This window comes from Hemitrygon akajei, chromosome 17, assembly GCF_048418815.1.
Source record: "Hemitrygon akajei chromosome 17, sHemAka1.3, whole genome shotgun sequence".
Classification (NCBI taxonomy): Eukaryota; Metazoa; Chordata; class Chondrichthyes; order Myliobatiformes; family Dasyatidae; genus Hemitrygon; species Hemitrygon akajei.
The window spans coordinates 80867645-80880454 of NC_133140.1; the positions used below are offsets into that span (position 1 = coordinate 80867645).

At 40.9% G+C, this 12810-nt stretch overlaps 1 protein-coding gene across 2 annotated transcripts in view; it reads right to left on the reverse strand.

Moving 5' to 3' along the window:
• Positions 1-5985, reverse strand: part of cdh8 (cadherin 8) — a 311216-nt gene extending 305231 nt beyond the window's left edge. The window contains exon 1 of one of the 2 annotated variants that reach the window (XM_073070417.1): positions 5527-5985. The gene's annotated coding sequence lies outside the window, so the exon portion shown is untranslated. The remainder of the gene's footprint in view (positions 1-5526) is intronic. The other variant, XM_073070416.1, reaches the window with a different exon arrangement.
• Between the last annotated feature and the right edge of the window lie 6825 nt (positions 5986-12810).

Below are 12810 nucleotides of genomic sequence, written 5' to 3' on the forward strand. Positions count from 1 at the left end.
TGTTTGACTGTAATGAAAGGTTTCTGCAAGGAAGAAGGCCGTTCAGCCTCCATATCATATTCAGCACTTTGAAAGGGCCACCCAATTAGTCCCGATCCCCTGCTCTCCCCTATAACCTTGCATTTCTTTCTTCTTTTGATTGTATGCACAATTCTCTTTTGAAGGTTGCAACTGACTCGCCTTGCACCATTCTTGCAGGCACCGTGCATTACATCAGAGACGCTCACAGTGCAAGAAGGGAAAAATATCCCCCTTATCCTCATTCTGCTTTCCCCAATATATATATTTTTTTTTCAATTGTAAATTTTAATTTGGAAGTGTGAAAATTCCCAATCTTTAAATGAAAGGTTCTCCAATTTATTTTAATCTTTGTTTGTTACTTCTGTTCATAAGCTCTTAGTCAGGTATCTTGCTTCTCTTTGTACCCTGTCAAGGACAATCCTGAGGAGGTGATGGGGCTATTTAGCTTAACCAGGGTTCCAATCAACATCCCCTGAGTTAACTTGGCACAGCTGATATCACTTCTGCCCCGGGTTAGAAAGCTGTGGATTCAGATCCAGTGCCAGAGAGAATGCAGCCTGAGCTAACAATCCAATAAGGCATTGGGAGCAACATTAATAAAGGTTACTGTCCTTTGCTTAACATGCAAAAACCAAGGTCCAGCATGGGGATTTCAGAGGATATGAAGTAAGCCACTAGTCAAACAAATACTGGAAAATCTTTGTGATGTCCTAATCATCGTGCTCACTAAAAGAGATTAAATGATCATTCATCTCTTTGCTGTTCGTGTAATGTGCTTTATGACATCCTCAGCTGATATTACAAGAGTTACTTCATATAAATCTTTTCATTTTGAACTGGGTCTCTTATTTATCTTTTAACTGCATTTTAACAAATCCGAATAGATACTACTCTTGTAATCTGTCTGAAAATGAATTTTGACTGCTGATGTAAGATTAGTAGGATGGCTTGATATATACCGACAGGTTTATTTATTTAACTATTAGAAGTGGAGATTATATTGCAATTAATAATCTCACACTGATAACAAAACTACATAATAACTGTTGAGGATTTCGATGCTGACTACCGAATATTAATGGACAGATAACATGCCTCTGACTTCACAGTAGGGGCTGTAACAAATAGTGGACACTCAGAAACAATTTCAAGGTTGCAAATTCACCCTGGGGTTTAGACAACACTTGTAAACTGCTTGAACTTTGTTCGTGCGATTAGATTCCTCAATTAGATCAACATAATCAATACCAGCTATAATTCTCCATATTATTCATATGGGACTGGTATAATCCAGTAAATAATACACACAGTAATTGCAAAATATATTAAACCCTAGTAAGACATAAAGCAGCGTACGGCGATTAAAGTACTTTAACTCATATTGCAATATAAAATGCATAATGATGTAAATTTCAAACAGTGCATTTTTTTCAAATTATATCACACAAGATCTGCAGTGAATAACTCCTGCAGGATTACTGGCTTTATGTAAATCATAGAATATTTCAATATCCAGCAGAATGCCAGATCATGATATTACATATAACTGAGTGAGCCATTGTGCTTTTCTGTACAAAGTGCCATTTACTAGTGGTAGATGAGCTATTCCTTTGCCCTATTTCATGGTTCTATGCTATTCCCTAAATTACACTGAAGAATGAATACAACGAGACAGACTTTCTCAAAAGACAAGGAATTAGATTTTTTTTTGGAGGGCTTATGAGGGAATATCATTCAGAATTGCCTGGTCTGTACTAGTTCTGCCTCATTCATTGGGTTATTCTGTCAGGACTTTGGCTTGATACATCTTCTGGTCAGTAGCCATAACCCCACCATCAGCCACCACTCTCAAGCTTTCACAGGCTCCTCATCACTGTACCCTTCCATCAGTCACATGGTCAATGGACATTGTATGTATCATAATGACTGTCACCACTAGTTTCCATTATATAAAAATTATAAAGACTGATCCATAAACCAATGCATCTCCAGCTAACCCAGAAAAATAAAATAGCAGAAAACTACAAGCTTTAAAATGTTGGTGGCTATTTGAAAGTTCGAAGTAAATTTAATATCAAAGTATATATATTTCACCATATACTACCTTGAGTTTCGGTTTCTTGCAGGCAGTCACAGTAGAACAAAGAAATACAACAGAATACTACAGACAAACTATTTCTGAGAAAATTAGGACAGAGGGGCATACTGTCCCAATTTTCAAGGGCATAATTATCCTCAGAGATCACAAAAGTGGCAACTATTGCAGCCACTTCTCATGTTTGCCCTTAAGTACCCTCTCCCACATTACATTCTCTCCGCAACTTTCTACGTAGACCCGTATTACACATTCTGTCAAGGACTGAGCCCAACCTGAACAAAGAGCTCCAGGATTCCTTGGTCCGATTGCAGCTCTGAAACTTGCCCTGGGGAATAGGGCAATGAGAGCAGCAAATGAGGATGGGACCAGGTCCCTGCTACAAATGTCCCCATTTCCTGCTGCTTGGTTCAATACAAGCTGCCAACATTTGGCCCATGCAGCCAAACCTTTGGGTTGGCCAATTCTGGCAAACCAAAATGCCTTCAGAACAAGAATTCAAACGGAAGATGCTTTAGCTCACCACCAGTGGAACAAAGCAGATCTGAAGCAGCTTGGCAAAGACATTGAACACCCAATAAAGTGCACCTTGTTGTTTCTCCTGTCTGTACTCTCCCTAACTCTACCCTCTGGTCTGCTGGTTTACATTATCCTAGGCACGGGCAGGGTTAAAAAGAAGGCATTATTTACTGGCAGTGTTTTCGCTGTAATACTTACCCTAGAATAATAGCATAATTGGAAAAAAAAAGGATTAAAACTCCATATTCTCTGCTCTATTATATTTGCCCACCGTTCAGTTCTAATATTTAAATTTTCAATGGCAGAGCTGATTGTCGGATTCAGAAACCTTTCATTCGTGACAGCTATACAGTGTGCAGCGCTAACTCTTACATATTTAATTAAAGTGGGGTTTAATAGATTCAAATGCATTCACTGCTAAATGGGCTTTAGCACACTTTATGATTTTTTGAAGGCTGCCTTTTTAGACAGGGGAAAAATCTGCTCAGATCACATTGTGATTCTATTGGAATGGAATTGTTTCCTGAAGTATATGCGACCTTGTGTTAGTGTCAGCGGCCGCCACGGTATCAGAACGGAACGTAATAAAGCAAGTATACATATTCCATTCATTTGTGAACTGAAAGGAATTTGCGATATTAATCTGAAGTCTGCAGCAATTTTCAAGGGCTATCGCTTGTTCATCTCTACAGCCTATTTCTCATTTACTCCCGTTCCTCTATGTCGCGTTTCTCACCCACTAAAGCAAACGAAAATCTAATCGCCTCACCGGAGAACTAGGGATGTGAGTAAAACTAAGCGCCGCCGCGGAATTTCCAACATCTTTGCGTCCTGTTGAAATTTTAGATAATTCCTCTTATATGCTTGGGCGGTATTTTCTCCTACGAAATAGCACCGCGGGGCCGTTTTCTTTTAAACACAAGATTTGCCTGAAATGAACTTTTATAACCAAAGCTAGATTTTTATTCGTACTGAATGTTCGAGGCAAGCGAAAATACAGAGCATCAGTTGTGCGGTTTTCCTTATCATCGCGGCACTGGGAAGATGTATTGGTTAAAGAAATGATAAAGATGTTTCAGCTGCGGCGCTCTTATCTGTCTTTTTTAAGGGCAGATACGAAAATAATTGCTATTTGCATTTATTTTTGGATAGTTAATTACTGACTTTGTTTCGGGTGGGAGACTGATTTCCAACCATTTTTCATTAAGATAAACGACCTGTGGAAGATTTCATCTCCTTGGACGATTTAGATGCCAAATTACCTCTTCTGCTCAAGAGGACAAGCCACTGAAGTCTACGGGCTTCGGGCTGATACATCTGAGGGTGCCGGCACCGTGCAGCTTAACTAAGGACTACTGGGGGTGAAGGTGAGAGGGGGAGAGAGCTAGGGGAGTGAGAGAATGTTACACGGGAGGGGTCCAAAGAGCTCCTACATTGACTATCCGCGGGCCCCGAACCATGCGGCGGGATTGAAGGGAGAGTTAGCTACGCCAGTTTCAGAGGGAATTGGGAAACTTTTGGATCGTCTACATTGGGGAAACGGCACAACTTTCAACCCACTTGAGGAATCAGTCCTCGACTTACGACCCCACGTATCTAGATTCTCACTGAACCCAATAATATTTTGGTTAGTTCAAAGAATAAGTACGAGATATTTCATTGCAAATTACCTGAGCCGCCTTCTCAAAATTATTCCCTCCAAGCTATCCCGTACCTCGAGAAGAGGAGAACTCTGTGAACTGATTAAAATTAAAACGCCCAAACTACTGTTTTCGCGTTTACTTATCAAAGGTTATAGTGACTATTGCCTGTTGTTAACTGGCGAGAAGAGAACAGTAGAAACTCTTAGGAGAATAAATGTAATCTGAGTTTCTCTGATAAAAAGTCTTCAGCTTGACGCCGAGACATTATACTCACCACTGATATTTGTGGTTGTTCCAAACCATTAAGAATTGTCCTTCAATAACCGAGTGGGCTGTTCTGAACTCTCATTCCAAATATGTCTTGGGAACCATGTATTCACATTAAATAAACCCAAACTATTGCCTTAAGACCTCTTAGTTGATATCATCAGGTTATATATAATTAGATTTTTTTTTAGCCATAATGGCGCCATTTGAGTGAGCAACCTTAAATTTGTTGATAGGGCGCCCAAAGCAACGGCGCGCTTTTGATGTTTGAGCCCAGGGTTATTGTATCAGGGGGCCGAAGAACGAGAGACCAGCGCGTGAAACCGGATGACAAGAAAGTTAACTAACTCCATCCCTCTCCTTTCGACCTGCCCCAATGTCATATGCAAGGAACTCGAGAGGCAGTGGTACTAGTGAGGTAGATGATGAGGGAAAAGGTCGGAGCGATAACGTCTGCCTCGAATGTAGCGGCAGGCTAAAACGATCGCGATAAGAGTGAAATTCGACTTCAAAGTTGGAGTATTTCCTTGTCCTTCCGCGTCGAAGAGACGGCGACCGAATGTAGCTCCCTTTCATGATTTATTCTGCCAGAGAAAATCTAATGCTATTTACAACAGGTGAATTGGAATGGAGGGGGGGGGGGGAGGATGATTTGAGTTATAACCTTGCGTATATCCTATCATCTGAAACGCGGGCCAGGAGGTCTGTCACATATTGATGGAATTTGTTGCTTCATTACGATTGGGAAAAATTTAATATTTGTTCCTCCTGGTGACTTTAACTTTGACCGTCACTCACAGGAGAACGCTTAATACTGCCAATTCACTCTGCGGTTTATGCTCCCTCGTTCCTTCATTCCGTTTAGAACGGGAGCGAAGACCAGGATTCATATTCTCAACACGCAAACTACACATCTTCAGAAAACACACGCACACACACATACACATACACACACGCACAGAAACACGCACAAGACTTTACCTTATACTACAGGACGGTGGATCCGCCAGATTGCCTGTTTATAAACGATCCGGTTTCACCATTGTAACAAGTGCTAACGGAAAGAATGGAGATTTGCAATCCGGTGATCCGTTCACCTCCTCGTCAATGACCAGCCAGAGTATCCCGTGATTTCTCCAATACAATACAAGCGTGCAATGTGTCGCTGCTGTCTGTGAATCAGACAGAACGCAACCATCTCTCTTCCACCAAGCTCTTGCCTTCCCGGGGTAGGTGAGACAGAAGAGCGAGCAATCTCACCCCCTCACTTTCTCTCTCCAATCCCTCCCCCTTTTTTTAAACTGCACGGCGCTTTTTTTCTTCATTGCCTGCTCGGGAGACAAAAAAAAAACAATCCTCGAAATAACCCCCGTTGTAAAAATGCATGAGCTGTACAGTATGCCTTGCTGATTCTCTAGAAACGTTGGTACTGGCTCCATGGTTTGGAGCCTCCCCTAACTGCTGTCATTGGACTGTCGAGGAGGAAGGTCCGACGCTCTGTAATTAATGCGAGCTCTTTCATAAAGTGCGTCTGTGTGTGTGTGTGTGTGTGTGTGTGTGTGTGTGTGTGTGTGTGTGTGTGTGTGTGTGTGTGTGTGTGTGTCTGTCTGTCTGTGTGTGTGAGAGAGAGAGAGAGAAAGAGAGAGGCAGATGCAGAGAGAGGGAGAGAGACAGAGGATGCACAGAGAGAGAGAGGCAGATGCAAAGAGAGGAGCGAGGAGCGAGACACACACACACACACACACACACACACACACACACACACACACACACACACACACACAGACACACACACACACAGACACACACACACACACACTCACTACAGACAACTTTACCACGCAGGCGGGATGTCGCCAAGGGTAATGACCCTTCGTGTGCAACCCTCTACGATAGCCCGCTGTCGAGAGCTCAGTTTAACACAGCGAAAAGCAAACAGGTTTTGGTACATGGTCACGTTTGTTTTGCTGGATTTTTTTATTTGGAGCTTTCGGTCTGATTTTTTTCTAGTAGCGTCGCTATTCCGAAGTGTAGTTAAAGTTAACGCCGAACGGAGTTTGCTGTTAATAGACGATTCGATGTGATTGTCAATGAAATTGAACGCTTCCGAAACAGGTATTCCCGCCTCGCCACTCACTGCCGAGGCACCGCAGCTGTCAATAGTGATTTCATATCAACTTAAGTGCGGGACTGTCTTGGTAGCAATACAGTATTTGCTCGGGGTTCAAAATCACATCGAATCTTTATTAACATTGAGAGAATTTCCTTTGCAGCTGTAAACGCTGGCGTGGAGTTGACCGGGATATAATCTTCATTGCAGTAAGTCATCATTAATATGCATCATACATAAAGAGTGAGTGAACAACGGCGGTGGATCTGCTACACATCACTGTCACAGCTTTGCCACGAAAAGCTCAGACTTATAAACACATGCCTCTAAAGATCCACTCCCACAGGTGTACGGGCACCCACTCACAAACAGAAAACAGGAACAGAAAGCACTATCTGCGTCTCTCTCTCTCTCTCTCTCTCTCTCTCTCTCTCTCTCTCTCTCTCTCTCTCTTTCACACTCTCTCTCTCTCTCGCTCTCTCTTTCACACTCTCTCTCTCTCTCTTTCTCTCTCTCTTTCACACTCTCTCTCTCACACACACACAAGCAGGCACAATAACCATAACGAATCCTCTCATACACAGTCTCACACATGCATAATAAATTTGTCTCACACACAATGTATCTATCTCACGTGCAGTACATGCATATTATTACACAGTCATAAGCCTGTGCACACACATATATATGTCAGTCACATACATATACACACAAGAATATACACAGTGGGTTTATCACACACACACAGAAACACGAATCTGCAACACATACAACCACACACGTGCACACACAATGACACACACAATCCCTCATGCACAAGTGCACATATGAGTCTATCACCTACATATAAAGATGCATAATGACTCTGTAGCACACACAGAGAAAAATATGCACAAACACTGATAATGCCTACTTCACGTACACACACACACACAACAACATAGACTCTTGCTCACCAAAACAGCGGGGCAAATAAGAAGGACGAATAAGTCACGAGGCCACCACATTTTCCAATCCATGAACATGAACTCTGTAGTCCAACAAATTTATTAGCCTTGGGCATGCTTAATGACTCATCATCGACAATTTTCTGAAGTGGAGGATTCCAAGGATTGCCATACCCAGTAACAAATACACACTGAAATCTACATATGGTCACATACCTATGATGGTTGCACCTTCTTACACAGAGAGGTACATGCATAGACAGAAAACACAGTCTACTGACACAGTCACAGGTATATACCTAAATACTTGAGCAAACATGCATAATTCTCCAAGGAAGGTTAGAATGTCATTATCATCATATACCGTGTCGTATGACCTGGGCGATCATGGTCTCCATGACTATGATTGTTTTCAGCAAAATTTTTGTAGAGAAGTGGTTTGTCTTTGCCCATCTTCTGGGCAGTGTCTTCACAGGAAGGGTGACATCAGCCATTATGAATAATCTTCCTGGTGCTAGTGGTCGCATAACCAGGACTTGTGATCTGCACCAGATGCTCATCCAGCACCTGCTCCCATAGCTTCACATGACTCTAATCAGTGCTATACCTTGCCCAAGGGTGAGCTACAGGCTAGTACAGGGAAGAAGTGTCTTACACTTCCTTTAGTAGAGACATATCTCCACCCTGCCACCCAGTTATAATGTAAGACAGGAAAAAAACAATTCTCTCTCTTGAAGAAATAATGAAGACCAAGGTGAGCAATAGTTTAGAGACAAGCTGGCTCAGACAATTTTATCTACAATCAGCTCTCCAAATGTGATTAAATATTGGATTTTCATTTACACTACCCCAATACTTGTACACCAAATGCACTCAAATTGGGATATAAGTGATATTTAAAAAGCTTAAACTGAAGGAATGGATCCATGACCTAACTCCCCACCAATGATGAAGTTAGAATTGTCAAGGCAGAACATGAACAACCACTTTGGTTTTACTGCCATTCAATCCCATTCCTAGATCTTCTATCACATTCCAATAAACTATCTTCCTTCAAGTATTCATCTCGTTTATTATTGAGAGTTCAAATTAAATCCACACAATCAGGGATAGTGCATGGTTATTGGCAACTTACACATCTAACTCTTGTTCAAAATGGTACTGAAATAAACCCAGCAACTGCACAAGCCAGTTCATGTGATATGCATGAGCTTCTAAAATGGCAAATGGAAGACTTGACCAGAATGAATTTAATAGAATAAATGTATTACATGTACATTGGCAACACAGAGCATGAATAACAAATTGCCAAAGAAATGGGTAACAGGAAATCACATTGTTTTTCAAATGAGGTAAGAGTGCAGTAAATTAGCAAGTGTGGCCTTAGTTGTTATGCGGACCAGGCCCTCATGCTGCGTGGTCATCTGATGGAGCCATCCAGGGCAGGAGAAGCCAGGCTGGGTTAGGGGTTGGCCCTTCCCATCAGTGCTGCTCTCCAGTGTTCGCTCGGTTGGATAGCATTCATCTGCAGCTGCACTGGTGAGTGATGAGAAACTGCTGTATGCTTGCTCTTGCAGGAATGTGGCTCCAAGGCAGTCATCCTAGCCATCATCAACCTATATGCCATGACACTCAGAGACTTTGGCTATATTCTTATTATTTTTGTGGCTGTATGTTTTGCTGCTATTATAATTATATGTGCTACCTGTGCCTTCTGCTGTGTGTGAAAGCTATTACACCTTAGCCCAGGAGGAAGGCAATTTTATTTGTCTATGGTTGAATGACAATTAAACTTGAACTTAAACTTGTTTTTTTCCAGGAATCATCAAAAGGATAACTGCTTTTCTTAATTTGGACAAAGCACCATTTTCAGATTTATCGATAACACAAAACCTGTTGATGCAGCAAATGCTACGGAGGACTCCAGCAGTCCTCAGGAGGGATATAGATAAGCTAGAGGAATGGGCAGACAAGTGGCCTACGAAGTTAACAGTGAGAAATGTGTTGCAGTAAAGACATTGTTTTTTTTATTTATGGAGAAACAGTGTATGAATGCAAGGAGGTCATGCTGAATGTTTATGAAATACTGGTTCACACACTGTGAAGTATTGTGTCCAGTATATAGCCTATCTTAATTTTTTTTATATTTATTGTGTTATCTTTATTATTGTGTTCTTATCTTATTGTGATTTTTTTTGTGCTGCATTGGACCCAGAGTAACAATTATTTCATTCACCTTTACACCTGTGTACTAGAAATGCCATTAAACAATCTTGAATCTTGAATATATCTATGACTTTATGACTCTTGATGATTCCATTGTTCTTCTCGGAATCACACACCAGGCACAACTTATAGTCTAAACAAATTCAATGTGCTGCTGGTTCTTCTTCCAATCTCCATAAAATTGTGCTAGCAGATTATCAAGCCTTCTGTCAGTTATCATTTACAGTCAAATATCTTTCCTGATTTTGAACATCTTGAATAAACACAAAATACAATGAATACAATAGGCCATGGAACTACATTAGGCTCAACCAGGAACGTGAGCAGGATCAAGCAGGAAAGTGAAGCTGTGTGAAAGATCAGATCAGTCTCACCCATATTAATGGTGCATCATTTTGAGAGGACGTCATTGTGAATGTATACAATATTTATGTCAGTGCAGGACAGATTTATTTGTTTGTTTGTGAGGGTGTCTCCTACTTACCACTACTTCTCATCCTCCTTGCATTTCTCTGTGTACTTCAGCAAGGGCCCTGATAAAGTTCCACATGACAGTCTATTCAGAAGGATTGGAACAAGGAATGAAATTGGAAAGATATATTATTCCCTCATATACCAGAGTACAATGAAACTTTTGTCTTGCGTACTGTTCAAACAGATCAAATCATTACATATTGCACTGAAGTAGAACAAGGTAAATCAATAGAATGTAGAATGAAGTGTTACAATTACAGAGAAAATGCAGTGAAGGAAGACAATGAGATGCAAGATTATGTTGAAGTAGATTGTGCAGTCAAGTGTCCATCTTATTATACTAAGGGACCATTCAATAGTCTTATGACAGTGGGATAGAAATTATCCTTGAACTTGGTGATACGTGCTTTTAGGCTTTGGTAGCTTCTGCCTGATGGAAAAGAGGAGAAGAGAGAATGTCTGGGAGGGTGGGGTCTTTTACCATGCTGGCTACTTTACTGAGATAAAATGCCAGGATAAGTTCATACCTACCTTAAGGCCAGAACACAAAGGTAATATTTAACAGAAGGTTTGATTGTGCAGGTGCATTGCTTTCCCTGGAATATAACAACAATTTGGACAGGTATAAGGGGAATGATTAAAAAAGTTGCAAATGATACCAAAACTAGCAGTGTGGACCATTGGTTGAAAGTTTTAGCCTAAGTCAGTGAGGTTGTTAGGTATTTTCAAATGTTGAAAAAGGAATTTATGTTTAAAGTTTGATTTAATTTATTATCTGAGTGCGTAGATGTCACTGTGTACAGCCCAGAGATTCATTTTCTTGCAGGCAACTTCAATAAATACATTAGAGAGTAATAACCATAATAGAATCAATGAAAAACTGCTCCAACTTGAGTGTTCAACTTGGGTGTGCAAATATAAAAAGAAAGAAATAATAATAAAAATAAATAAGCAATAAATATCAATGACATGAGATGAATAGTCACTGAAAGAGAGTTCATAGGTCGTGGGAACATGCCAATGATGGGGCGGGAGAATTTGAGTGAAGTTATCCTCTTTGGTGCTAGAGCCTGATGTTTGAGGAGTAATAACTGTCAATCAAACCTGGTGGTGTGAGTCCTCCTGAGGCTTCTGGGCCTTCTTTCCATTAGTAGCCGTGAGAAGAGAGAATGTCCTGGGTGGTGGGAGACCCTGAAGCTGGAAGCTGCTTTACTGTGAAAACGCTTCATATGGATGTGGTCAATGGTGTTGAGGGCTTTACCCATGATGTACCAGGCTGTATCCATTACTTTTAGTACGACTTTCTGTTCAAGGGCTTTGGTATTTCCATACCAGGATGTGATTGAATACACTCTCCAGGACACATCTATAGAAGTTTGTCAATGTTTTAGATGTCATGCTGAGTCTACACAAGCTCCTAAAGAAGTAGAACCACTGCTGTTCTTTCTTCACAATTGGACTTATATGCCAGGCTCCGGACAGGTCCTTCAAAATATATCTGAGGGAGCAAGCAAATTGGGGATCATTCAAGAAAGAAATGGCAGAAGACTGGATGGTGTAGAAAAATTGTGTGATCATGAAACGTGTTCATATATCTTTAATGACAGCAGAACAGTCAAAAAATGTGATTAAGGAGGCATATGGAATATTGCCTTAATTGGCCAAGGTTTAGAATACGAGTACAATCATGTATAGGGGTACCTAATAAATTGGCCACTGAGTGTATAAAGGAAAGATTTACTTTCTTCTGCAGAACATGGACGAGAAACTAAGAGGTATGATTTTCTGTCAATCGATAGGTACGTTGCTTAATTTTCCTTCATCATTGAAGGGTAGTGGAGGTGTAAAAGTGTTGTGCAAAATGGTTCGCAGTAATTGTTAACACAACTTAATAGTACTTGGATGTGGTCTTGTAGCCCTTTAAGCTTCAAAATTCATGAGCCCAGAACCTAAATGTGGCTATATTTGAAACTGCTCTTTCTCTTGTTTGAATACACAGCCTTCTATAAAGTCATTAATAAAAATTATTATTATGGTTGGTTTAAGCAGCAGATTTGTTATCAGTGTGTCATCTGTGGTGATGATGAAACAAGTGTATTTCTTTACAGATACTGTGCAGAACAGGCCCTTCTGGTCCACTATGCAGTGTTGTCTAGCAGCCCACCAATTTAACCCTAGCTTAATTATAGGACAATTTACAATGATCAATTAACTTACTCACTGGCATGTCTTTGAACTGTGGGAGGAAGCTGGAGCATTTGGAGGAAATCTATGCTTTCATGGGAGGGATATATAAACTTTCTTGCCAGAGGATGCTGGAATTATACTCTGAATATTTACACCCTGAGCTGAATAGCATTGATCTTACTGCTATGCAACCGTGGATCCCCTTTTAACCATGGATACCTACACCTCAAACACTGTCTGCTCTGCCTGCACATTCTGAGCATGTGTCCATTGCTACTGAGACTGATGGTCATTGTCCAGACCTAGTTGCTTTGAGAAGCA